The 24,845-nt window shown below is 36.9% G+C and overlaps 1 protein-coding gene and 1 pseudogene across 1 annotated transcript in view; both read right to left on the reverse strand.

Annotated features, from left to right (window-relative positions):
• Positions 1–1,037: 1,037 nt before the first annotated feature.
• Positions 1,038–4,783, reverse strand: LOC122073298 (annotated as a pseudogene).
• An 18,525-nt stretch (positions 4,784–23,308) lies between these two features.
• LOC122084456 (trihelix transcription factor ASIL2-like) overlaps positions 23,309–24,845 on the reverse strand; it is a 12,249-nt gene continuing 10,712 nt past the window's right edge. The window contains exon 3 of the mRNA XM_042652717.1: positions 23,309–23,781. The gene's annotated coding sequence lies outside the window, so the exon portion shown is untranslated. The remainder of the gene's footprint in view (positions 23,782–24,845) is intronic.

Consider the following 24,845-nt stretch of genomic DNA (forward strand, 5'->3'; position numbering starts at 1 on the left):
TAAATCAACAATTAAAGACAAAAATTTTTATGTTCCTAATTATGTAGCAATTAAGACAGATTCTGACCGTCCTATGTTTAGCGACGGATTATTATCTGTCTCAAGTATTATGAATTGAGACGGTTTATATTCCATCGCAACTGCTCACATATTTCGATTTCCTGCTACTTTGCCAACCACGCTTTTTCATATTTCGAGTTTTCGACCATGCTCTGAAATTATAAAACCTAATGCTGCAACCGAAAAAAAATTGTCTGCAATTCCGATCTCGTACAATTCCATGCAATACCACCTTCAGGTGGTGACACGTGTATTGATACCAATGCAATGGTCCAGATCTAATTTAAATGCATCTTCATTGATTTAATATTTTATTAGTTGTACCAGACCTGGACCATTGTATTGGTATCAATACACGTGTCACCACCTGAAGGTGGTATTGCACGGAATTGTACGAGATCGGAATTGCAGACGATTTCAACCCTGCTGCAACCTGCTCACATACTTGCTTTTCTAAAACCAACACCCCAAATACAACAATAGTCGTATTTCAACCAATCATTTCCAAAATCGAAGACCTAATAGCGGCAACCTTACCCCCTTCTCTCCCTAGTTTCCCACGAAGTGAGAGCAACCATTGTAAATCTCCAAGAAACTCAATTGTCTTCCTTCCCAAAAGTTGAAACCCAAACTAAAGTTAGGTACACTATTTTCCTCTCCCATTTCTCTTTATTATGATTTTTCTTGTATTTCGATCTATTCCTTACCATTAAATCAGCATAAGAGAAGAATCCATGGCAATGTAGTGTTTCTTAACATATTTGGATGAGTATTCTTGCTCTTCTTTTTTTTTTTTTTTTTTTTTTAATACCTATGAGCAGCGTGGTTTCGGATATTTTCTGGCTGTATTATTCTCCTTCAATGGTATTCTTAGACCCTACAAAGGTCACAATCCAACCAGGGAGAAAAGAAGGGGACGTAACTATTTTGGGAATTGTCCATTCTCAATATAATATAATGTAATGCATGCTGCAGTATTAAAAACATGCAGAGATCCAAGACAAAATAAAACTATGATGGATTCTACATAGGCTATTGTTTTCATCAGATGAGAAGATGGAGCCAGAGTAGATTTTATTAGATACAAGATGGATGTTTTTTGGAGTTATAAATTCGAGAATATCTTCTAGGAGTGATCTTTGAATGATGGAACCTAATGGGTTTGATGGATTTGGTATTAAAAGCCCCCCTGACCTTAATATTCATAGCTTGTGCTTTATTATATGCCTCTTCTAAGACCTGGGGAGTAACCTGAAAGTTGTTTTGGAGCTTTTGCAATGAACTGCTACAATATTGACACCAGTTCTCCACCTAAGATCTCTGTCAAATCTGTCAAGATATTTTCAAAACAATTACATTAGTTCCAGACCCAAAATTTTTGGGAATATTGGCTTAATATGATTACGTTGTTTATAGATCTTACCCTGGATAATATGGAGTTGGAACAAGCAAAGAATCACTAGGGTCAACTAAGATGAAAGTTAAGAGTTCATTAGCCGCGGTTGGCCCTGTGGTGTGAACTATTCCATTAGGATCAAATTTAGCTCTTCCACCTCTTATTTTCTCCATGAAACTTGTCATTGCCTAAATTTGAATGGAAATTAAAGGAATATTGCAATGTAGAGTTAGTCCATATGATTAGAAAAACTTAATATCTTGGAAATTATTGAGCATGAAAAAGAGGTGATTAATTAATACCTTTTTGAAAGCTTCGAGACCATGGTAATCTTGAAACAGAGCATTCTACCTAAAGCTGGAGATCCCATTAGAAGCTTATGAATGTTGCTCCAATTACTCTTCTAATAAATCAAAGGAGACTTGATTTTTTGCAAGTCCCATCTGTATGAGTCTTGAAGGATTTTTAACTTCATCATAAGCTTTCCATCCTTCAAAGTATGGGGATTCTTCTTCAATAGTCTTGGGAACTACAACTTTTGAAAGCCCAACAGAAGAATGGTCGCTCAATCTCAATAGCCATAATTAACTAGCTTTCTTAGAGGTATAGAATGTCCAAGGAATGTTGTCATTATTTCTAAGAGCTCAAGACAATTTCTTCCTAGATGAAGTTCCCTTTGAATAAAAGCCATTTATATATAGGAAGGCTCTTAAGATTCTCCCCAAGAAAAAGCATTAATTATTGATTCTGTAGTAGAAGCAAGATCAAACCTCACAGCTTTTTTATCTCCTTGGACAGCTGGTGGTGTCTTTTGTCTTTCTTTTAAAAGAGGGCTTGGACAAGCATCGTGGGTGTGTATTTCAGGGGCTGGAGAGGATATGAGTTCAATTTAGTTTGGGATAAACCACAGTTGGAAGAAATGGACCGAATTGATATTACTTTGATCGATCTCCGTTCTTGTCTGATACAATTCAATGGATTGATATGGATGAAAGGTTAGAAGGTAAAAGTCATGGTTTAAATCAAAATCAAGAGAACAGATCTTAAAGAAACCCATACAAAGTAATAATCGAGGTCTTAAAGAAACCCATAAAAAGTAACAATTGAGGTATATGATAAGACTCAAAATTGTTCTTTATCAGAGATATGAAGAGATCTTTACCTTTAGGAAGAAGTAATAATCGAGGCATGGGTAATCAGTTTCTTCCTTTTGCTTGCTTTTCCTTCTTGTTCTTCTAGATCACTAGCCGTCCCTAGCAGCAGATAAAATTATGTATCTGCAGTAGGTGATTCTTGGAATGAGTAGAGATGGTCTGAGAGTGGCAATGGAGTCTTGTAATCAGTGCAATGAGGTTGGACGTGAAGATCCCTTCATGGGTATTCCTACAGCTTCTGATTGCTTCGACATTGACAATTTTACATTTCCAGATGTGACGTTAGTCCATAGAGTGGATGAGTTAGACAACAGGTTAGGTGAAAATAACTCTATTTTTGATAGAGTTGTGCATGGATGTATAGAAGTTGACTAATGGCAAGTGTTTTGAATGTTTGTAATGCTTTATGCCATTATAGTACTTGTTACCCCCCCCCCCTCCCCCTCAATCTCACCACTCTATGAAATCTTTCTCAAATCACTAAATTGTTGCAATGAAATAAGATTGATTATGGGTTCATTTGAACATATTCGCCCTAGTCTATTTACTACTTGAAGGTAAACCCATCATTTTATTCTTCTTGTAAATTGAGCATGTATTTGATATTAATTTGATTGGGTTGTTCTAGATCTAAATTTTGTCATACACAAGACTTTGAACTCTAGAGTGGATTAAATATGAAATTTTTGCATTTTCGAGATCTAACAAGCGGAAGTGAAGGATCGATTGAAGAGGGAGGGTTTCTGAGGTCATGAATCGCCCAAGCTTGCAGGTATTTCGCGTATTATCTCCTTGTGTGGCTTTCGCTCTTAGTTTTCATTTGATCTCAATTTGATTTGCTTGTCAATTCCAATGCATCACTCTGTTTTTTAGATTTAGAGTGAGGAAGAAGTCTTTAATGTTACAATCTTCTTCAAGTAACAATGGGATCTGCAGGACAGGTTTCGAACTGTGTAAATCAATATCACCAATGGACTGATTTGAGGCAGCTTTTGGTTTTCTTCAGTTATCGCAGGGGGAGATTGGGTTGCTGCTCAGGCGGATTTTGATTTCCTTCATTTATCTCTATAATTTCTTTTTTTTTATTTTGTTTTAGAAGAACATATACCACCATGACTTTGGCTGCGCTTTCTGTTTCTAGTTAAATATTATGTTTTGGTAAGATTCAGTTTAAACCATATTGACCGGAGTCATCATTTGTATGTCTGCTGATCCCATGGAAAGTAGAAAAGGATATATGTTGAGGTATATTTGGGAAGCAAATAGTTGATCACTATATGAGATTGGGAGGAAAAATGATGAGTAAAGTCGGGAGATTTTACTTCACACTTTTTTCTTCTTCTTCTTCTTCTTCTTTTCTAATTCCACTTGATTAGTTACAATGAAGAATTTAATTCAACAAAATGGGAGTTTAGAAAAACAAGTAGAAGAGCAATTAGATGACACTTTTGTTTGAGGTTAATCAGCCCAATCACTACCCCTATATAAAGACGCAGGTGCTGCTCTGTTTGCCCTCAAGTTTGATTGGCATAATATACCAACTAATTGGGTGGGTTCAGATCCTTGTGGGGATAGTTGGGATGGGATTAAGTGTTCTAATTCTTCAGTGATCTCCATGTAAGTTGTCATTACTAAATTTATTATTTTTCTGTCAGTTATCAATGATTTCAACTTTGTGGAAATTCTTGATACTTCTCTTTGCCTTCTTCAATTTCTATATTAGAAAAATATTAAGCAGTGGACTGAAAGGTCAGTTTTCAGGAAACATACAGTTCCTCTCCGAGTTGCAGACACTGTAAGTCTTCCTTTGCATTTTTCCTTCTCTGTCTTAACCCTTAAATAGGATTTGATTGAACAGACATGATTATGTCTTTTTAATAGGGAAATGGATGAAGATTGGTGTAATGCTTTCGGGCTTAAACTTACCAGATAGGTTGAGGATTTCAGACAACATGTACTCTAATCCAGAAATTGATAGATATGAGTTCATACTGCTTTTGTTATTATAATTAAGATGGGTTTCTAGAAGCCTAAAGATTAGGTTCAGAAACTCATTTGGAAACAAGAAGCCCAATGAATGAATATTGACCAGAATTAAGAATAAGTGATAAACAGTAATCTGGATCTCAGATTTGAGTCAAATATAGGAATAAAATTTTAAAAGTTGAACTTGATCCAAGGGTCTGATCTCAAGTTTCAAAAGAATCCTGCTTGAAATAGGACTTCTAAAAACAAGAATTGATGTTAGTAACTGAGTGATTTCTGATCAATAAATAAACTCACTCAGATTCAATAGCCATAGTTAATAGAATATAGAATAGGATTAAAGAGTAATGTGAGATATTATGGAAAACAAAATCTACTGATGGAAACTAGAAAATAGAGAATAAAAGTAAGAAAAACAGCAAACCTAGGAACAATAGGAATCAGATGATAAGAAATCAGATTCAAAATTTGAAATCATAGACAGTTGTAGGGTAGAACCTGATTGAACAATATGAAATCAGAATTAAACTGTCAATAGTAACAGGTAAGAAAATGAAGGTTTCAGATTTATAGCATGCACATGAACTTAGGTTAAGAACTAACCTGTTGCAGGAATTAAACACTGAAGGTGAAGATACAAGAACAATATGACTTGAGATTCACACCCTAGCCTTGATCAGCATCCCACTGACCCACATAGCATCCCATCAGGCAGCAACTACATCCCACAACCACTAATCTGAGTCTCAGAGTATTGAGCAGTAATGGCATACATTATACATAGTAAAAATCGATGGGAGACGGTTTAGCCCTTGCACTATTATATAGAAGTGGCAAATACCAATAAAAATAAAACTCAGCATTTACAAAGACATAAATAAACATGCAAGAAAGTTAGAGAAAACTATTCCTAAACAAGTCCATCAATTATGGTTTTGTTGGTGAACCAAATCACCCTCAACCTAAGTTAACTCGTGAGTGGCTGACTCAGTGTCTTCTTACTTCTTCTTTGGTACTTTTTAGAGTAGCTATCTTGGTGATCTGCATCAGATTATCAATGTCCTCATCTTACATTAGGGGAATTCTGATTTTTATCCTTCTCTATGACTGACATGAAATTTTTTTCTATAGCAGGAAGAGTCTTATGGGGAATAACACTTGATTCATCCAATTGGGCAGGCCTACAAAAAGGTCGTAGGTAGTCATTTGGAGCCAGTGTTGATGATGATGAATATAACGATGACAGTATGAAGGTGCTAAGTCATCCAGGTACTATTAGCAGTTTATCCTTTTGCATTTCAACCATGTAATGGTGGTGAAACTCTTTCCTTAAGCATTTCTTGGCAGTTTCCTATCATAAGCCATGTTGCTAGTTTTCACCTCTTAACTCTTTTCTCTAATACATTGTTAATATACCTATGCTCGCTAAGAGTGAAGTTGTTATTTATGTTAATAGAACTTCCTAAGAAGTAATCTAGCTTTACATGAATGGTTCAACTTAAGGAGAGTGCATGTCATGTTGGAGTGGTATGTTGCTAAGATGAGAGGTCTTCATCTTAGAGATGTCAAAGTTCCCTATTGAATAATTGTAAGCTAATGTGGTTTCTTATTGATTTATTGCCTTGAAATCATTTCTCCTTTCTTTCATTCATTCTTCTTTGCTTTTCCTTTTCCCTGTTAAGACTTCCTGCAGTGGTGTGTTCACTACTTTTATCACCTTTTGATTCTCTCCTTCTACTATCGCCTTTTGGAGCTTTCCATTGGCTACTTAGAATGTCATTCACAATTTTTTTTTCCCCTGACATCACCCAGATTCAGTGCCAGCTATCAAGGTTTTTGCTATTCTCATTTCATTTTTAATATTTTCTTCAATAAGGCTCATATCCAATAACTTCATAATCACTTCAAATTCTTATATCTTATGTTGTTAGGTTTTTTTCAAGTGGATGAAGAACCTTTGTAAGCACATAGTGCACCACACGTAATTCTGTTGTGGATCATGGTGCAGCTTTACTATCCAATTTTGAATTGAAATCTTTGATTTTGAAGACATTATGACTATCTTTTCTTTTTTTACAATTTGTCATTAACCCGTTTCTGCCTGACCTTTCATATGGAACAGTTGCTTTGAATATTTAAATTTAAAATTATTTGTGGAAAGTCGTGAAGAACTAAAGAAGGTTAAACATGTATCTTGGGTTTCTGTTACTGTTTTGTCAAGTAGACTTTCTAGCAACTGGTGTTGTGCTTGATTAATTTGAATCATTTTGTTTTCAGTAGGTCCTTTTGAAAGGCAAAGTCGTGAAGAACTAAGGAAGGTTAAACATGTAATTCATCTTGTTGTTCTGTTTCAAGAATACTTATTTTAAATACTAACATAACTTTTATCTTTGTTGCAGTCCATAATAAAGCTTATAGTTCTGGTTTCAAACCAATTACACATCAGGTGATTTGATGGTCTACAAACAGCATTTTGTTCATCCTTCACTATAAATAACCATGACAAAAATATCAGCTAATTATTTGTGGAAATGTTCCAATTTGCAGCGTAGGTAAGAGCAACGAACCAATAAGAAAGTTTGGACGAGAGAGGTTGTTGGTAAGGGGAGCTTTGATGATGGATTGGGCATATACAACCATTTGGATTGTATGTTTAGAATAATTTCTCTGAAATATTAGTTTCATTTGATGATTATGTAAATATTACATTTGTATGGATTTGTTTTATGTTAATAATTTTAGATGATATAAGTATTAATTATTGTCTGGTTAGATCCAATAATGTATAACAACAGGGTCATTATATTATGCATGCTAGTAAAATGAAATTTTTTTTTCCTATATTAACTTTGGGGACTGATTTTTTCTGTCTCTAAAAGCATAAAAGCTTTTCTTATTTGCAACAGAAATTATATGTCTCTATAAGGTGGACATTATTCAAGACAAAAAAATTCTGCCTCAAATGATAAAGTATTTAAACAAAGCTTTTATTAATTGAGACGGAAGTAATCTGTCTCTAAAAGGAGGAAACTAGAGTAAAAATCTGTCTCAAATGATAAAAACCCTTTTTTATTTGAGACGGTGTCTTCACTTATAGAAACAGAAATATACTGTCGCTAAGTTACCTTGCCAACACAATATTTGGCTATTTGCAATGGTTAGTTCCCGTCTCAAAATCTGTCACAATTGACCCCTTAGATACGAAAAAAATTTTCCGTCTCGTAAATTATGTGACAACTGTTGTAACGACAGTTGTGTGACGAAAATTTATATTGCCCCTAATAGGCATTAGCGACAATATTTTAGTATTTGGAACAAATGATTTCCGTCCCGAAAACCCTTTTTTCTTGTAGTGAGGATTTAATGCTCACAAATGAGGTGGAAAGCTTCCCGGCCATTTTTTATCTTTTACTTTTACCCTTAACCTCTGGTTTTTTTTTTTTTTTTTTTTCTTCCATGGAGGTAATACTCGAGCAAGCAAGTCCATGAAAACTTGAGTCACCCAAATCGGCCAAGTGTTGAGAGAGTTATGCTCATTTGAAAATGGACCAACCAAAGGCCTCAAAAGAGAATCTTTTATTTGGACTTCGTACAAATGATGGCCTTTGGATTGCGTTAGAGCGCAGAAGTACATCGGCAGTTCGATGTGGATCCCGGAGACACTTGGTGCTGGTGTTTGATGTTGTGCCAGGCGATGTATCGAGCCTTAATTTGGCACATGGAGACCATTGGATTTGCACGCTTTAGGTGGTAATACAGATCAACCTTCAGATCTAAATCGTGGAACACCACCAGCATGCGACGAACGTGATTCAACAAATTGGAATGTTTGGTCATGGAGAATTGCACGCGCGAAGCAAAGAGGTTGGAGTTAATTTAATGTGGCATGGCGCATGGGCAGGCGATGCACTATACAAACCAGAGAGTGCACGATGGAATATTATGTGCTATGTGTTAACACAAACTCAAGGCCACCATGGATTAGGCATCAAGCTTATGTGGCCACATCGCAATAGTAGATCTGGGATTGACTCAAAATACCAGATTAACACAGAGCCCCGTACCACCGTACCAACTTTTCAAAAAGTCCCCAGAATGATGTGGCTTGATCTAAACCACTTATCAACCCACCATTGCAAGTTTTGATATTCACAAATATCCCCTTGAAACTTTGAAATTTATTGATATATGTCCCTATAAAAAAAAAAAAATTCCTGAGAGCTAGGGGTGTCAATTCCAGGCTCACACTAGTAGGCCCAATCGAGCTTGACACGTTTATGGCCCGACTTAGACCGACCCAATAAATAAACGTGTTGGGCTCAAACAAGTAGTACACGGTGCAGCCACCTAGCCCCGACCAGCTCAACACATTTACAAGCCTGACTTGAACCGACTAATTTAAGTCCGATCTAGCCCGACCCCTTTAATACTACTTGTATTTTATTTTTATTTTTTTAAATACTATTTATATTTAGTGCTAAAGCTATGTGATATGTACAATTGAGATGATGGTGATTGTTATCTGAACATTCATCTTTTTCAAGCATAGTTTAATTGATTTAAACTTGCTCAACTTGGGTCGTGTAGACTCAGTTTAATTAATTTGAGTTCTGCTAGGCTAAAGACCAAGTACTTAGTAACTTAGCTACTTCCATCTTTGGCTTAATCCATTTTAACCATTGGATCTTTCTTTGCTATGTCTATCTTTGCCTCATTTTATCCATATTCCTTTCAAGCACGTTTAAAAGTCCAACTTTAAAGAGGACCCATTTAAAACCTATTTAAAGTTAAATAGGTCTATATCCCGGTTAAAGCCCGATTAAGGTCCGTTTATGATAACCTGATTAAAGCCTGAGACCGACCGGACCGATTATCAATTATACCATGCCCGTCCTAACTATGCCCGTTTAGCTAAATAGGCATTCACGGTGCAACCCTAGAAATTGGCCTAGCCTGATTAGGCCCGACCAAGACCGGCCTGGCCCGACCGATTGACACCCCCGCTGAGAGAATTCAAATTTGAAATTTCGTGATTTTCGGACTGATTAAATAGAAATCGCCATATATCCCTCATATGACCTTGGATTTCAACAAGATGAGCTACATTATATTCACAACTTGGAGCACTACAATCCTTTAGAACAACTCGGCTTCAAGCTCGACCATATAAAGTGATTGAATTGTTCCTGAAATTTGCACTGTCAAATTTTTTTGTTTGATATTTGACTGAGACAAAACTAGATACATTGGAAAGAGTATGTCATACTCTATAAATTCCTACGAGGAACCAACTACAAAAAAAAAACTCATTTTCAATAACCAAAATGCACCCAAACATAAATAGACAAAAATTACTAAACCTTGCTTAGAAATTTGCAACACCCACCACTACCATACCCACAACACTCGACCAACCTCTAACAAGCTACTCATCACTACCATATCATCAATAGGACCGTGCATCACATTTCACAACTTTCAACCTTCTCATCATTAACATGTGGCCAAGGTTTACAACAAGGACAACCAATATACAACTATATATATATATATATATATGGAAAAAAGAATGCTACCCAGTCTTGTGCCCAAACATAGGGTAGCGAAACAACCATCCCACCTCACCTCTTAGATGCTTGGCCGCATGCTCCTATGGCCCCCATGCTTATGCAAGGGCCACACGATTAGGAGCATTCTCTCTCCCTATATGTAATTCGGGGATTTTTTTTTTTTTTTTTGTGATTTTCGGGTTGGTATCAATTTGAGGTTTCTATCCAATTTTCGAATAAATTTAATATGGTTCGTTTTTCAGCTGGTTTCACAATGCCCCAATATTCGTAACCATTTGAGAATCCCTACATCTGTAATATCTAAACATGCTATTTACAATTTATCTTGGTGGGTGAGGCGATGTCAATCAGATGTGGTATGTTACAAGCAATTGCTGATTGTGTTGAGAGAATCCAAATCGAGTCAAACAAGAAGTACCTGATTTCCTACCTCAACAAGGATGTGCTCCATGTGCCAACTACCGTATGCCCCATTGTTCATGACATCCTACATATGTCTACCTATTTTCTGCAATGTTCATTTAACCACATTTCCAGAGACAACAATACTATAGCTGATTCTTTGGCCCGGAAAGCCCTATCCCAAGCGTGTAGGGTATATTAGCCATTATCCACTCCGTGGATTACTTTAATAAATAGTCCTTCATTCACCAAAAAAAAAAAAATGCCCCAATCTAAAGCTTATCCTGTAAACCTCATTTCAGTTCGGATCAGTCTGGTTTCACCTATTCGATTCATATTTTGATACCCCTACATCCATCAAACACTACATGATTAGCTTTGGGGGCATCTGATAATTTGTTTTAGTACTCTGTACTGCTCGGTCTCCTTGTAAATTGGCCTTCCGGTCTTTCCTAATGCGAAGTAATCTTTTGTACTTTAACTTTAAGGCTGATTCTCCTTTGTCTTCCTCCTGGTTTTTTTTTCCAAGTATTAATTGAAGTAGGTCAAGCTTTCCATTTAAGAGGTAAAGGTTTAATTGCCAACTTCAGATTGGTCATTGAGATTGTCAATCGAAGTAGATCGGCTTAGTTCTAACTTGGGGTTGGTCTTTGGGATTTCCAATCAATGTAAATCGGGCTTGTTCGCCATTGGTCTTGGTTTGTTTGCCAACTTGGGATTGGTCTTTGAGATTGCCGATCGAAGTAGATAGGGCTTAGTTACCAATTTGAGGTTAGTCTTTGGGATTTCCAATGGATGTAGGTTGGGCTTGTTTGCCAACTCGGGGTTGATCTTTGAGATTTTCGATCTAAGCAAATCGGGCTTAGTTTACATAATTCAATAATCATATCATGTACATATCATATTGTATTTAATGAATCAAAAATCATCATTCAAAGATTACACATATCATATGCATATATTCATATCATATCATGTGCCCATATGCATCATGAAATGAAAATACAAAAATAAAATAATAAACAGTAAACCTTACCCACTGTCCCTAGCAGAGTTGTAGAGGTGGGATTTGGCCCCTTCAGCGTGGACCCCAAATACCACACCATCAACATGCCCGTTTGGGCAGCGTTTGCAAGCTTGGACAGCATGCACGCTCCCCTCGTGCGTTTTTTTTTTTTGGCTAATGATGGGTATCCAGGCCTTTGATCTGACTAATCCCACATCAAAATATAAATAGTAATAATAAAAAAAATCGAAAAACATAAGAAAAAACAATTGGCATGTAAAACAAGTTAGAGAGGAAAAAAAAAAAAAAAGGAACCACCACTTTTTTATACTTGTGCCTACCAAAATTAAATTTGGCTGGCCTGCCCCATTTTTGGCAAGATCGTAAAGTTTTTCTAATTAAAAAATATATCTATATACATACATCATATTATGTTTTTCATTTGATAATTTTACCCTTTCTTCTTTATTATATTTTTTTCCATTCTTTTTTACCTTCTTAACTTGCTGGTATTCTTTATATTTTTACAATTCTTATAATATTTAAATATTCTTTAATTGGAATTCTTTTATTACTCTAATATCTCCATGTCATGTCGCTTCTCTATCTCTCCCATTTTCAATTTCTTTTGAAACTCTCTCTCTCTCTCTCTCTCCCCGACTTTCTTTGTTTTTCTTTATTTGCTCATGCTTAGGCTCTCTTTCCTCCTTTCACATAAACCTATGCGTACAAAAACCAATCGATTAATAATTAAAAGACCCCTAATGGCCAAAATTGGACAACTCATCCCGAACTCGTTTCAAATTAGTCAAAATATTTTCAAAATTGATAAAATGGACTTTGAGCCTAGAGATGAAGTAGAAAATGACCAAAATACCCTTAGATGGTTAAACCTAAAAACATAGACCTTGAGTCCAGAGATGAGGTAAAATGACCAAAATACTCTTGGATGGCTAAACCTGACGAAACGAACTTTGAGTCTAGGGATGAGGCTCATGCCTTGGGTGACAAAATTTGGTAGTTCTTTCCTTTGTCCTAAGATTATTGAATAAGCCTTGGCCAAAGAGGGACATTCTGTAGACACTCAATCTTGTCACCCTCCCCAACAATGATGATTTACAGGATGTGTATGAGATCCACACTCTCTTTTGAAAGAATATTCAACATTCTTAATGACCCAAAACAAAAATCCAAACGAAAACTTAATCCGAATCTAAATCTTTTTCTAGTTTGGAACCCTAATTTAACCAAGCCTTACCTAAAATTGTAGTATTTGACGTTTATATGCTATATATAGACAAATGAAATCCAAGTACTCTCTGACAGTGTGGAATGGCATGAAAAAGGATTGTCAGAATTCTCAAATTTATAATAAAGCAAAATTCCTTTCTTGAGAATCCCGAGTTTTCCTGAGCTAAAAACGAGCTCAACACCCCCACCACTAGATAACGCTTAGAAAAACGATTTTGAAGATATATGGTGTGCAAAAATATGAATACCATATCTCCGAAAATACTCCCACAAGACAGAATCCTAATTAGGGGATTTCAACCAAGGGAAATTACTAAAATGCCCTTGGATCTGGAGGGCCCGCCAAATATAAAAAGACTATTTTACCTTTCCAATGTAGGGCCACCAAATGTGTATATTCCTATTGATAGGCCCATGGAAAAAATCTGTTTTTTTTGCAAACCCATCAGATTTCATTTTTCTTTTCTCGAATCTCCATAAATACGGTCTCATTCTACTTCCCAAGGTATGGGTTGTTCACTTACCACCCACCAGCCGTTCCTAGGAGTGTCCAAGGGATAAGAGAATGTTCCTATATAGGAAACTTCTCCTTCTACCCTGCTTCTATCCTTTCTTTCCTCGACCAGAAATTCTATCCAGATTCCCAACAATCATGTTTCCTTGATTTGAGTGCCAAAACCTAAAAGTTCATAAAATTTACAAGACCCTTTAGGCCTTCAAGTGAGCTCGAAGATCATTGGTCCCATCGAACTTGTCAAAGTGCCATTTAAAATTTTTTAATATTTTTGCCAAGAAGCCTTAGGAACCTTCAAAATGCATTCTTAGAGCCCCAATTCTACCAAATTCTCCGAGATTCTACTGCCTCGATTTATGTGCTATAACTCTGTCAAAATTATTAGAAACTCCTAGTAATTCTCAAAAAATTCTCTAAAGCTTTGAAAGGTCGTAGGAAGGCTAGATTCTCTGAAGAAGAAAAACAGACAATTGAGTCCACCTCCGCATGAGTCGGGGACCCTCACTGAAGTTTGCTTCTACAACAATAGGGGCTCACCCTTTTCGAATCGAAACAGGGGGTCAGGTACATGTATAATCTCTCAATTAGTAGGCACAATGTAGGTTCATTATAGTAGTGTATCAATAATTTAGTCATGCATACAATATAGGATTAGTTAGGGGAAAATGTTCACTTTTTTAAGCATCTGGTAGGAAAACTAGTTCAACCGAGCGGAGAAGGGTTTCTAACACTTTCCCATTTTCATAACTTGACAATTACCCTCATCTCTAGAATAGACCAACTATCGAGCCATTTCCCTATAGATCGAGCTCACCCATCGTGCCCTTATGACGTTAAAGGTTGGGGTTTCTGCCCATTCTTTCTTTCGAGCACGTCTGCAAGCTTGCACTGCCGCATCCCCACTTGTGGGGACCCATTTCATAAATGGCCTCTCTCCCTTATTTAAATGGAATATTGATGATGGTCCAATATCGGAGATTAGAAAACATAAGATTTGAAGTCACCACCTACGGTTATAGCCTAGGATCCGATGGGTGGGCCCAATTCATGTGGAAAAAGCCTGTAAATGGTCTAATTCAGAGATGATGGTAAGTGTCAGGTTGTGGAATTGGGAAGAGGTTAGGCATCCATTCCCCCCAGTTGAACCAATCTTCCTATTAAATGCTTAAGGACAAACATTTTCCCCTAATTAATTCAATACCGCATGTATGGCTAAGTTATTGGTACTGTACACTATCACATATGAGCTTAGAAGTCTAGCTTATAGCTATTTGAGTTGAGAATTTATTACCTATGCTTGACCCCTGTTTCAGGTCGAGAGTGGTGAGCCCCTTTTGATGAAGTTATGAACTTTGGCAGATGTCCCCTGGCTCAAGTGGTGATGAATTTGACAATATTCTTTCTTTCTTTGGATATTTCAGCATTTCTATAATCTTTCACAACTTCTAAAGGTCTTTGGGAATTTGCAGAATTTTAGGATCCTAGAATAATGCTAAAGAAATCTAAGAGAATATAGAGAAGACATTCCTAAAGGTTTCTAGTTTTTTTGGGTATTTTTAGATTTTTTTTTTTTATTTTGGCACGTAAACTGAGATAATGAGATTGACGAGTATTTTGGTAGAACTTTGGTTGGCGGTGTTACCCTATGCCCAAACCTAACTTCCCTTTTCATGGTAACAGATAATGCATTGGACATGCATAGTACCAATGACTTCTAGATTGCAACAAATTACAATCTAGAAGGGAAGAATGAACCTTCTTGTCATTATGGGCAATGTCCATCAAATTGAAAGGGATTTAGATCCCTAAGAAAGCTCAAGTAAGTATTCTAACCTTAAGGATTCCACCCATGTTAAGTATGATAGAAAAGCCTACTCAGTGGGCATTGACCCCTTACAAAGGTCCCAAGACTTGTGGGACCAATATTGAGGAGAATCATAATCAAATGGGCAAATTTCAAGAAATTATTCATTGATTATTCACTAGAATTAGGAAATAGAAATAAAATATAGTAGGTTAGGTCCAAAGAAAATACATCTGGTACATATCCAGGAAAACAAAGCTATTTGAATTGATACTCCAAAAAAAAAAAAAAATGTGATTTGCTCAGGGCGAGCCAGAAATAGTACTTCATGACCCATTATGTGTCCAAGGCCTTTTGTTCTTCTTGGCATCTGTTATTTTGGCACAAATTTTTTTTGTTCTTAAAAAGAACAGTTTGAGAAAGTTCAGTTGTTAATCCAATCAATTGTTCAAGACCATCCATCGGTTGGGGGGGGGGGGGCAGGCCTACATATCTGTATGCTCTGAAACACCTCGATTGTATGTTACCACATATGTATTGATAGATTAACAAACACAGACCATATGGAGGTGGGCCTACACTATAAAAACATTGGATTAACTTAGTTATGAGCAAAACACATTAGCCAAGCAGGCTTTAGTTGTGAGGTGTGCCTATTTAATGCCCAACTCTCCCTCATTTGCTCATTTCACAACCTAAGGAGGAAAGAGAGGAAGGAGAGGAAGAAGAAAAAGAAGAAGAGGAAGGAGAAGAAGGAAGAGGAGGAAGGAGAAGGTGGAATAGGGGTTCAAGCTTGAGGATCTACTCACCAACACTCTCAACGTAGGTCTCTCTCTCTCTTTCTCTCTCTCTCTCTCTCTCTACTCCATTTCCCCTCTATCTTTTTAATTTGTGTAACCTGAGCTAAGTGTAGGGTTTCCCCACTATATTGTTCACACATTGAACCATGCATGTGATGGATCCATGCATGCATTCCCTAACCTAAGCCTACTTAGCATGTATGCATGAAATCTATGGACCCAAGCTCACACATTGAGAAAATCACCCATTTGAGCCAAGGTTGGGTGATGGTCAGATCATCCACCATAAGACCTAATTGCATGGGCCTCAAGAGGGTAAAAATACCCTCATAAAGTGTATTATGATATGGGAAAAAATCATCCGCCAGTATAGGAACCAAATCCTAAAGACAATTTTGGACTTTAATAAGGGGTATTGTTGGAAACATAAGTAATGAACTTTATGCATATCTTGGTTAGGTTAAAATCAAGCTATACGGTGAGAATGCGTGGCTTACAGGATTTGGTTGATTCACCTATTCGTGATGAAGAGGTGAGTAGGTGTTGTGTTTAATTTACAGAGTGTTTATGATTTTAATTTAATTATACATGATTATATTGTGATGTATTGTGTATGTTGCATATGTGACTTTGATTGATTGTGTGTGTGTGTGTGTGTGTGTGTGTGTGTGTGTGTGTGTGTGTGAGAGAGAGAGAGAGAGAGAGAGAGAGAGAGAGAGAGAGGGACATGAGAGAGGGACATGATGTGGCTGAGTTTCGTCCCGGTACCATGAGCCCTAGAGTGAGTGTGTATTGTTGATTGATTTGTGTGTGCATACATGTAAAATACATATGGTTGGGATCACAACCTTGGTGCTGGTGCTCCAACCCCTTGTTAGTAGGGGAAAGGTAATAGCTAATCCCAACTGTGATAGGTTTGATTAACCTTTTCGGAATACCATGTCCACGGTATGATGTGATTATTGTCAGGTGTGGACTTAGCCTGGCATGACCAATGGTAGTTCTGGTGTTGAGGCAATCTAAAGATTATTAATAGGGGTTACCAGGAAATCGAAGTGCGCATTTAGGGACCGGTATGCTCCTGACTAGCAACTAACTTATATCACTGGGTGAGCGATGTCACATTTCTGACTAGGGATACCACCTATGTTACAGTAGTACTAATATCATATCTGAACTTAGAATATTATTAGGTTGTGTAAATAAAATGAACTCATTGTTCATTCATTGCATCATATTGGGTGCATTTGCTTGCATACTCCCATTTCTCATTGGGCTTAGTGAAGCTAACCGTATGTTCTTGTTCCCTTTTTAGATGGTGACACAGGTACTCAGACAACTGATTGTGGTGAGACACCAGCTACAGTGTCTGAGGAGTTGTGGGTGTAGGAGTACGAGGAACATGATCCTGACTGTGTATGTGAGGATTGTGCCTATGGACCACCATGAATGTGATTGTTGATCATTTTCTTCTTTTGGATTCTTTTTGTATAGTTATGATGTAATGATTATAGTATCTTTTGTGATAGCTATGGAGATGTAATAAGACTTATAATTGTACATATTTGATATCATATAGAGGTTCACCAATGGTATTATGGATATGAATTCTATACTTTTTTTGATATATTAGAGTATCTTATTTAATTATGATGTCAAAGCAGTGCATCTATGGATCCTGAAGGGTTGTCTAGACATGAGGGTATTTCCAGGTCACACGCCTTCCTTTGAGTGAAGGTGGGTTGTGACAGGTGAGGACTAAGATGATAATAACACCAAAAAAGTGAAGACTAATGAAATTTTCTCAAACTCAGGACATTTGGGAAGGTAGGTAACTCACAAGGAGAGGGATAAGGGGAAGGTTAGACCTTTGCATGTCTAGGGATGGGTGAATAGCCCCCTTTTATAGGGATTCGGAACCAAAGGGGTGAATTCTTGTTGGCCAGCAAAAAATAGCAAAAATTGGCGTGTGCTATGCTAAAATGGGTTACTACATCATCTAGGTTGCTCACTGGGCTGTAGGAGAGGAATATTTCCCTGACCAGATAGATGTTGATCCTACTACTTAGGGCTTTTGGCTTCTGGGTTTGATTCTGGGAGATCTAGTGGTATGATTTTTCCATATCATACATTGTTAGAATCGTCTTTCTGCTTATTATCCATCAGTACAGATGCAAGCCTCTTTTGGCTTAGAATCATTATGGACTCGCAATGAAGGGCTCTTACCCAGTTGCACCTTGGAGATGTCCAATAATCCTTTTTCATATCTTTCCCGCACTATCGGATGGTGCTTACATTTGATTAATCAATGTATAATGTGTTAGTAGCAAGTGCTACAAGATCAGGCATCGTTTGGCCTTGTATATATATTAGGGTTTTGGGTTCAACTTGGGTTTTCGGTTGAACTATGGTTTCAAGCTGAGTTCGAGTTAATTCGAAAGGCCGAACTCTCCGCGGATTGAAAGTGTAGGTCACATATGGATCTTATAAATCATTATTGCTAGGGTTGGGAGACATAATTAGGTGTCTCCAGTCCTAGGCCCTAACTTTAGGGAGCGACTCCAAATATTATGTTTTCAAATCCCCAATATTTGTCAATATTTAATATGTCTTTTAGAAAATCCCCATGGGGAAAAGCATCTATAAAGTACGCCCCCACATATCTTTAAGTGGGGATGCAGCGGTGCAGGGCTTGTAGATTTGCAAAACAGGCCTTTCCGGTTACTACCCTTACACCATGATCAAAGTATAATAGACCATAACTTGGAGCCTTCTTGGGATACCTCAGAATACGAACAACTTCCCAATGGGACATGTGAGGAGACAAAAGAAACAGACTCACAACATTAACAGGGATGGCAATGTCGGGTCAAGTCATAGTTAAATAATTCATCTTTCTTACTGAGCTTTGATACTTCTTAGCGTCTTCTAACACATCAGTGAACCTACCAAACTACACCCGAGGAAACTAGTTCAAATTGTACACTGACTTCTTATGCTTGCACACCATACTAGACTCTCCATAAGCAACAAATCCCTGAGGTTGTTCCATATAGACCTCCTTAGAAAAATCACCATAAATAAAAAGCATTCTTAGCATCAAGCTAACACAATGAACTATGGGACGAAGCTACAACAGATATCAAAAGATGAGCAAAGAAAGGTATCCAGATAGTCAACACTATGAACCTGGGCACACCCCTTCTCAACCAACTTGGCCTTGAACCGAGCAAGAGAATCATTAGGGTTAAGTTTAACTAATAGCATACTTGCCCTTAGGCAATAGTACAAGATCCCATGTTTGATTCTCCTCTAAAGCAAACAATTCCTCCATAGTTGTCCTCCTGCTAGGATGAGATAATACCTCTACAACAGACTTAGGTATAAGATGACAAGAAACAGTTAAAAGATAAGAAGTAAAGGAAGACAACAAACCAAAATTAGATACAAAGTTAGAAATAGGATGCTAAGTACAACTCCTAACATCCTTACGTTATGTAATACGAAGATCCAGATTAGAAAAAGGAATACCCAGAGGAGGACCCATAGACAAGGATGATGAGGCAGGTACCAAAGAGACAGGGGGTGCAATGCTATCCAAGGACGACGAGTATAAACTTAATGAACAACTGGTCGAGAAGGTGGTGATGGTAGCACTGCTTCCATGGTAACTTGTAGAATAGAACAACGAACGACATAAAGTGGAAGATCACCATTTAGCTCAGACAAACAAATGACTCATCTAGATAGGATGTGCACTCAAAGAAGGATACATCAATAGTAATGAAAATTTTTTATGATACAACAGAATAACTCTTGTATCTCTTTTGAGTACATGAGTCACCCAACAAGGCACACATAAGAGCTCCAAGATCCAACTTGGACAAACTTGGACGTTGATCATGAATAAAGCAAACACAACCAAAAACATAATATGGAAGAACAAAAAGAGGATCAAAAGGATAAAATAAATAATGAGGAATACTACCACGCAAAACTGAATAACTAATTAAAACTGCATTAATCTATAAATATTTGGCCACCTTCATTTCAAAGAGAAGGGACTGAGCAACCTCCATCAAATGGTGATTCTTTTTTTTCATCAATACCATTTAATGGAAGAGTATATAAACAGGAAGACTGATAAATCATACCACAATTAGCCATAAACTGAGAAAAGAGACCCGAAGAATACTCTTTTTACATTAGCACTACATAAATGGTCACATTAAATTGGGTTTGAATTTCAGAAAAAAAAATACAAAAGATAGAAAAATAACTCAAATGATTTCTCATTAAATCAATTTAGTTAACTCTAGAATAGTTATCAAAAAAAGTAACAAAATCTTTAAAACCTAACTTAGATGTAACAAGATGAGGACCCCATAAGGGTGCACAAACCGTTTACTGATACTAGGGGAATAGCTTACATGATGTACCTTCCCAAATTGAAAAGATTCACATTCAAAGATAATTATTAATTGATGTCCTCTATCAATCATCTTCTTCTTCGTTAGGTCTTGAAAAACACATTAATCCGAAGAAAATGTTACAGAACAACTATAGGCATGTGTGAACTTTCTTACAAACAAAAGATTAAATAGAAAATGTGGCAAATAAAGGATAGACAATAACGACAAGGAATTAAGACAAACTAAGCCAGTGCCATTGCCATTGACCTTAACAATTGAACCATTGGCTGATGTGACAGTAACAAAAGATTCCTTAGAGAGAGAAAATATACCTGAGACACCAAACATGTGAGCCGATGCACTTGAATCAATTATCCAGGCATGAGAAGAAGAGGAGAGACATGTAATGGTATTACTTGTCTATACAAAAGTAACAATGGAAGGCTGAGGAGCCTAAGTTTGAAGCTAATTATACCTTTTAAAGTCATCAGTCATCATGACCATCTTACCCTCAGATTGTCTAGGTAGAGAAAGCTCAGCAACTATTGTTGAATTAGCGAACTGCTTCTGAGAAGGTTTTCATGAAGTTTCCAACAAAAAATTTGGATGTGTCCTGGTTTGCCACAATGGTGGCATGTTTGTACTGCCTTTGAACTATCAGAAGAATTACCAGTAGATTGCTCCTCGTTACTACCATTGTCAATACCATGTGAACCTCCACAATTATTATTCCGTATGACAAGAACAAAGCTGTTAGCTCGTGTAGTATAATGAGAATTTTCTTGAGATACCCGTAAGACTCGAGAAAAGGCATCTGCAAGAGATGCCACTTTCTCACCTCCAAGAATCTGAGAGCAAATAAAGTCATACTCTATTCCAAGGCCACCTAAAAATCCAATAATTGCAAGCTACTCTCGCTAGCTCTGCATGTTCTTCACATCACTACTAATAGGCAGTAGAAAGTTAAACTACTTATACATCCTCTTGAAATTAGCAAAGTACTGAGTTAGAGGGTGACACTTCTGATCAACGCAGTAAAACTCCTGAGACAACTCATAAATAGGTGATAAATTCTATCTAGAATACAGAACATTCAGATACTCCCACAACTCCTTCAAAGTGTTGATGTGAGCAACTATATTAATAATCAAGTTCTCCTTCGAGTTCAATAGCTGTCTCAAAATTCGTGCATCAATAGTATCTCATGTGGTGTCTGCAGCAGACTTCACCTTTGGAAGATGATCCTATTGATCACGATCAGTCAAAATCAACTGCACAATTTTCTTCCATTATTGAAAATTGGTAGCTTCTGCAAGTTTCTTCTTTGTGAGCCCATGAGAGGAGGATGATACCACCTCAATAACAACATTCTTTGCTTCCCTTCAACCATTATCAAAAAGTAAGAGCCAAAAATTAATCTCCAATCTTGCAAAAATATTAATTTTGACAAAACCCTATTCCAGAGAAAATTGAACTGAAACCTTGATAGGTAGATAGATCTCAAGAATGATTGATCCAATTATATTAATCAATCCAAGCTGATGCACAAACTCAAATTCCAACAAAAAACTTCAACAAAAATAATAGATGCTAAGCATCGCCTCGGGCAACAAAACCCGAAACTAGATAGTATAGGAAAACACTTGTGGTTTGCTATAGTAACTTCAGATTATGTTGAAATTTGGACCAAATGTCCCTGATATTATACCAAAGAATTGATTTCTTTGGTTAATGATCAAACTCTGATACCATGTAAAGTATAAGAAAGAGGAAAAGTAACTTGGGAGTCATGTCCTCCTTCATTCAATATATAGACTAACTATTACAAAATAGGAAATTATAAAGCGTAACCAAAGTAGGAAACCTAGTGGCTAACTCTAACATACTAAGATCCACTAGGGACCAAAATACCCCTAAGGAGGAATCATGACTCGCCTAAACAGCAACCAGAATTCCTCTCCATTTATTAATATTGTCTTCCCACCAAGGATTTAGTTATCGATATCAGCATCATTATGTGCCTATACCAATCCAATACTGATCCAGATCGAATCGATGCGTATCGGTCACTTTTACCCTTACTAAAAAAAAAGTACATTTTGTTCACAATTTTACCCCTGAAACGATACTGGTAATCGATCCAAATCGATCAAATAGCATTATTTGTCTCATTCGATATCGATATGATACATCTAATCCACTACCAATACTTAGAACTATGCTTCCAACAAAACCCATCCCATAATGGGTTGTGATACTCACACCAAATCAAGTGTGGCATGTTAGTAAGGGCTCAACATCTGATTGCATATTCTGGATCCACTAAGATCTGTACATTTCTTAGTTTAGTCATCCTAGAACCATATTAGTATTTTATTTTATTATTTATTTATTTATTTTTAATGTCCATGTTTAAGTTTAAAGTTTAATGGCCCACAAGACTAGGCAGAGACCCGTCGTTAAAAAAAAAATGTTTAATTAATCTTAAGTTTCATGGACATATTGTCACGTGGCAAATCTCAAACCAAGCACCTCTTGCTACGTACACTAGTGAAGGCATTTGAGCGTAGGGTGTTTGTATCACTTAGCTTGGTTATAAAATTTCCACCCAAAAAAATTCCTTGGTCATAAAATTTGACACCAACCCAAATTACATTCAAATTGGCCAAACCAAACCCTCCACATGGCAAAGCTATCAAAGAAAACCATCTAAGAAGACAATAACCAACTCGTAATGATTTTTTTTTTTTTTTTTGTTTCCCAAGGAGAGTTGAACTCATGACCTCTTAATTGTGAGATGTTCTTTTATTTGCTTCAGCTAGTAGTAATGTCCCCCTTTTAGATTATTAGTGGACTTCAGGTTCTATAATCTGAATTTTCATTTCTTCCTTGGAGAGAGAGTTCTCTTTTCCAAAACAACACTAATATCCAAACAACTTCAATATCCAACATATGTTTTAAAATAAGCTCATTAGTCCACCAAAGGCCCAGTACAGGCAGATATAGAGTTGAAGAAGTTACTTTGGACTCGATGTATGCATCCATCCTGGATTGAGAGTTTGAAACCAGATATGGCCATAAGAATTTGTTGCAACATTACTGAAAAGTCTCAAACCGTTTGTTCTTGGGCACGTCTGCCTTGGGGCGCTGGAGGTGCAGGGATAATTCCAAACCGAAAGCAGCCAGAGCTTCACTAAGGAAGCAGCAATCACAGAGAGATATAGAAATGGGGAAAAGGAATACAAATATAAAGAAAACAAGCCTGAGCATATTATTAGACTAGCACACAAGGCTCCACAGACAACTACATTAGATATGACGCTGCCCAAGCGGCTCCCATGGCGTGTGCATTAGAGCCATCCCCACTGCATTCTTCAATTGAAGATTCTAATTGATTTCTGGTGCTGTAGAGGCCAAAGAATTCTTCTGCAAGAATTCAAGTTTATATGTCATCACCCAACTGAACTTATCTTTAAAAAACATAACCGTAGTTGATAACATACTCATATCAGAAGAAACTGCTTCTATGGATACAAATACTATCAAACTAGAGAAAATACAGAAATAGATAAATTTGTAACATGTAACCACTACATGGTCGTCTTAGATCCATAACCATACATTACATTAGTTTCAGGATCTACAGTTGAACTTCATTAACTTCCCCAAACCCTTCTAAACATTGACATCCAAGTTGGGTATTAGTACACCAGAATTTACCCTTTCTTTGAGAGAGATTTTACCATATAATTATAGTATTTCAGCAAATCCAATCCCTACTGGTGTATGACTCCTAGTCATGTATTGATTAACCAACTTCCCAGCAAATAAAACAAACAAAAACATCTATTCAAACTCTAAGCTATGGTAGAGTTTAAAACAAACTCCGTTCTCTTCCCATGACACACCAACAATAATTTAAATGACAAAATAACCACAAATAAATAAACTACTACCGCCAGCCCAGGTTGGGCCGGTTCTGTCTATGCTAGGGATTTACCCAGTTGTGTTGGTCCAACCACTCTTACTGCCACTGCATCACCTACTCTCCTAATGTGGGATCTAGTATCACTAGGTTTTGAGTAATTAGGTTATATTAGATGGATAAAGGATTCCACATGGACAACTTTTCTCCATGTGGATTGATGATTTCCTTGTTCTAACCATTGGAATATTGGATAGATGAGGAATCCCCTAGCTGAGTCACATGATGGGTTTTTATACGCCTAAGGAATTAGATTCAGAAACTCAACTTTTAACCAGAATCGCAGTGAAGGTTTAGATACCAGATTCAAGAGACAACATAAAATTAACAATTCAGATGTGGTGCAACTATTGGTTGAAGACTATTATTAGGCTGATGAACAGACTACCAACAACAACAATAACAAACTTGGCCTTTTCCCAACTTAATGGGGTCAGCTACATGAATCCATACAAGAAAATTGAAAAAGTCCAAACAGAGCTTTTTTTTTTTTTTTTTTTGGGGG

This window comes from Macadamia integrifolia, chromosome 1 (genome assembly GCF_013358625.1).
Source record: "Macadamia integrifolia cultivar HAES 741 chromosome 1, SCU_Mint_v3, whole genome shotgun sequence".
NCBI lineage: Eukaryota > Viridiplantae > Streptophyta > Magnoliopsida > Proteales > Proteaceae > Macadamia > Macadamia integrifolia.